Source organism: Chrysochloris asiatica, unplaced genomic scaffold, assembly GCF_000296735.1.
Source record: "Chrysochloris asiatica unplaced genomic scaffold, ChrAsi1.0 scaffold00071, whole genome shotgun sequence".
NCBI classification, from domain to species: Eukaryota; Metazoa; Chordata; class Mammalia; order Afrosoricida; family Chrysochloridae; genus Chrysochloris; species Chrysochloris asiatica.
Genome location: NW_006408589.1, coordinates 8,047,661 through 8,051,789, shown reverse-complemented (window position 1 = coordinate 8,051,789; position 4,129 = coordinate 8,047,661). Strand labels below are relative to the sequence as shown.

Sequence of the window (4,129 nt, the reverse complement as noted above, 5' to 3'; positions counted from 1 at the left end):
GCTGACCTTAAGGTTCGCAGCCCGATTCGTAACCACTACGCTACCAGAGCTGATTATATTTCCTACTTTCTAGTAGCTGTTAGGAAATCCAGAGCCAAATCTCAGCCCAGTTCAAAATTTTATAAGACCTTATCATAGTTCTGCGTCTAGTGTATTAACCTTTACCATGGTTTTCTTTTTTTTGTTGTGCTTTAATTCCCCAATTTCCTCATCAGTATCCTTTATAGTACTTTGTTGAAGAAGGAGGTAATCTATTTTTGTGCATCCCTTTAAATTCTTTCAGGAACATAGCAAGGAATTAAAATAAGTAAGTACCATATTCAGATTTTTCTTAATTAGGTGGATTATGAGAATAGAACTGACTTCATAAATTTAATTATGAATTAAATAGGAAGCAATTTAATTATAGTTCCAGAATGTTTATTTCTTTCTTTTATGTTGTTGTCAGGTGCCATCTTTCTTTTATACTTGCCTCTTGAACTTGTTTTACAAAGCGAGTTTGATAAGGCATGATCATCAAAGTGTTACCTCTGACACTTCTGTAACATTTCCTTTCTTCCATCCATGCATCTTTCTATCAATGAGTCACAGAAACAGCTGAGGGGAGAGTGAGTCGTTAAAAGTTCTTTAAATACGAAACCTTTCTAAATGGTCTCTTTCTTTTTTGTGGCAAATGCATTATTTATAAAGTAAATGAGAGAGAGTAACATTTTGCAGTGTTTAGTCTTTCTTTGATTTGAGTTTTTTAGTAGAGTTAAAAAAATATCAAATAATAACAATGGTGTTTACATGTTGAGACTACAACAGATCTTTCCACCTATTCCTCCCACAGCTCTCTTTACTCAGCTGGCTTGGATAATTCATTGCAGTGGCCACACGGAACTTAGACATGATCGTCACAGTTATGGGGTTTCTTAGGGAAGTAAACAGGTTACAGTTCAGAAATGCTTAGGACACAGTTCATCCAGTTAGCAAAACCTCTCCTCAGCCATGCCCACAGGCAGGTCTCTCTCTTCCTGGTCAATGTTTTGGAACTCTTTTTTGTCAGCTGACAAATGTCCACAGGACACACCCCTTCAACTAAAGAAAGCCTCAGCCTGCAAGCACACCTAGCCTCCCACCCACCCCAATAAAGTGCCTGGAGGCACCCCACTGTGCAAGCAAGCCTCTTTCCCAAAGTCATTTGGCTTTACTTGCTCCATGGGCTGGGAAGCCCACTGGTCTGTCTCGTGCTCTGGCTCTTGGCTCTGCTGCTGCTGTTCCTCTGCCTCTTCTCTGGTGTCATAGCTTTTCGTCCCTGTGCAGGGATCCACTCCTGCCTCGTCTTTGATGATGGTGAGATTCCCCACTCCTGCTTCTTAGATGGCTCAATTTTAAATGTTAGAGTGCCACATTTTCATAATCACAATCAACTCTGCTAATATCCTCAGCTGAATCATGACATCCTATCAGTATCTTCTCCTACTTTCTCGTACCCAAACTCAGGAGGGCAGAGACGTTTTTGGGTGGGAGTTACACAGATTGTGGCTAGAAGAGAGTAGACAAGTCACTCACTACATCAGAAGCATAGAGAAGAGCAGCAACAAGCACCATCATCTAGCTTAAAGAATAGATCAGTTCCAAAGGCTCTGAAGCTCCCTTCTTTCCAAATGTATTAACTCACCTACAAATAGAAGGGAGCTACAGTATTGAATTTTATGTTTGTCAACTTACGCCTTTTTGTCATCGTTTAACTGTATAAGCATATATTCTTTTAAAAATGTGGTTTGAGCTTTAAACAAATGAAGTCATACTGTGTTTATACTTCTACATTTTGTATTGCTAATATAATTTTATAATTGTATTTATGAGTTCATGTCAATACATATTATTTTTATTTTCACTGCCTTGTATGAGGGTGCTTCAAAAATTTGTGGAAAAAATTTCATTATCTTTTAAATCCATTTTTCCATAGAATTTTGAACCCCCTCATACTTTTCTATTATTTGATATGCCATAAGTTATAAGGAGAATTTTAAAAGTTCATGCAAAATGGAATTAGAAGACAGTGGGATTTTTTTCATGAACTTTTGGAAGCCTCATCATATTTAGACATTCTCTTGTCAGTGGGTATGCTTTCTCTGTTTTTATTTTTTTCCTCATGTACTCAGTGCCGCTATAAAGATTGTTAAATATATCCTGTACGTATGCAGCTTTAGTAGATAATGCCAGACTGTTTACTTACTTATAAAATGCCAGGTAATAAATGCTTAGGTGGAACAGAGCTATTTCGGTCTCACCTACTCAACTCTGCCTCTGTAGCTAGAAAGCAGCTCATAGACCATTTGTAAAGGAACAGTTGCTGCTATGTTCTAATAAAACTGTATTTACAGGAAATAGGCTTCACTTTGCTGACCTCTGATACATACTGACCAACAGTCCTTAATATTAAACTTCAGGTTTTTTGCTGGTCTTGTTGGGGTGACGAGCATTTAAATATTCACTTCCCTGATGATTAATGAAGGGTAGCATTGTTTCATGTGTTTTGGCTGACAGTTATGTCATCGTTTTGAAACCTATACTCATGTCTTTTGCTCATTTCCCAGTCTCTTCATCAGTGGATTGTTAGTCTTTCTCTTACTAATTTGTAAGCATTTATAGATTTTTTTACACTGATCCTTTAATTGCTTGAACTGTAAATAATGTCTCCAAGTTTCTGACCTAGCTATATACACCATTTAATGCCTTTTGATGAACAGAAATTCTTAGTTGTTTTCATATTAGACTTTATTGTAATTAGCCAACCTGATTTTGTGTCTCTGTGACATTCACTTGATAGCTTTGGAGTTTAATTTTTATGAAGGGGTAATATATTTGCATTTGGTCAAAATAAAAAAAATTAAAATGTATTGTCTTAGTCTTTTACTCTGTCCTCCTATTTTTCATGCCAACAAGTAACCATTCTGAGTAGTTTGGCATGTCTTTCCAGAGCTTCTATATGCAAATGTAAATGGTTATGAATATCTAAATTCTTATTCCCCTTATTTACATAATGTGGCATAATGCACTTATTGTTCTACTCCTTGCTTTTTTCATTTAACAACATATTGAATGTCTTCAAATTAGTAAATAAAGAACTGTTATTTTTATAGGTGTATTTTATTGTTTTAATGAATGAATTTATCCATTCCTTCTACTCTTCGTAGACGTATTTAAGTATTTGTAATCTTCTGCTTGTTAAACAAATGCTCATAGTAAAGACAATGCACAGTGGAAATTTATACCTCCAAATGTCTATAGTACAAAAGAAAGATTTTAGATCAGTAGCTAAACTTTACACCTTGAGAGATTATAAAAAAGGAAGCAAACCCCACCTGAAAGCAAACAGAAGGAAGGAAAGTAGAAAAGCAACAGAATCCATGAAACTAAGCATTGGTTCTTTGATAAATATCAATAAAATCAGCAAACCTTTTACTAGACTGACAAATGCAAAAAGAGAGAATACCCAAATTTCTGAAGTAAGCAATGAAAATGGGGACATTGCTACTGACTTTACTGAAATAAAGATGATTATAGTAGAATACTCCAAACAGTTTGTACACCAACCTATTAGGTTAACTAGATGAACTAACCAAGTTCCTGGGAACCCACAAGTTACTTAAAAAGTGACTCAAGAAATATAGAAAATTTCAACATACTTATCAAAAGTAATGAAAATGAATTTATCTTCCGAAAACCTCCAAACAAAAGTACAGGATGGGATGACTTCACTGATGAGTTCTACCAAACGTTTAAAGAAGATCTTTCTCAAACTCCTACAAAAAATGTTAGGAGGTAACATTTTATATCTCTGGTCTATGAGGCCAGAAATACCTTGATGAAAGAGCCAGATAAAGACATCACAAGAAAAAAAAACATTACAGACCAGTGTCTCTTATGAATATGGACATAAAAGTACTCAAGAAAATCCTGGCACACTGAATCTTATCGACAAATTAAGAGGGGGCTTCATGAGGGGGCATCTAAGTGTTCATAGAAAAATTCCTTTATCTTTTTTTTTCTTCTTTTCATGTACTTTGTGTTTCTTTTTTTTTTTCTTCTGGTTTTTATTGTGGATTGAGTGAAAGTTTACAGGGCAGATCATCAGTTT

General features: G+C 35.4%; 1 protein-coding gene across 1 annotated transcript in view; it reads left to right on the top strand.

Moving 5' to 3' along the window:
- Positions 1–4,129, top strand: part of RANBP17 (RAN binding protein 17) — a 520,934-nt gene that overhangs the window by 92,655 nt on the left and 424,150 nt on the right. The window lies entirely within an intron of this gene.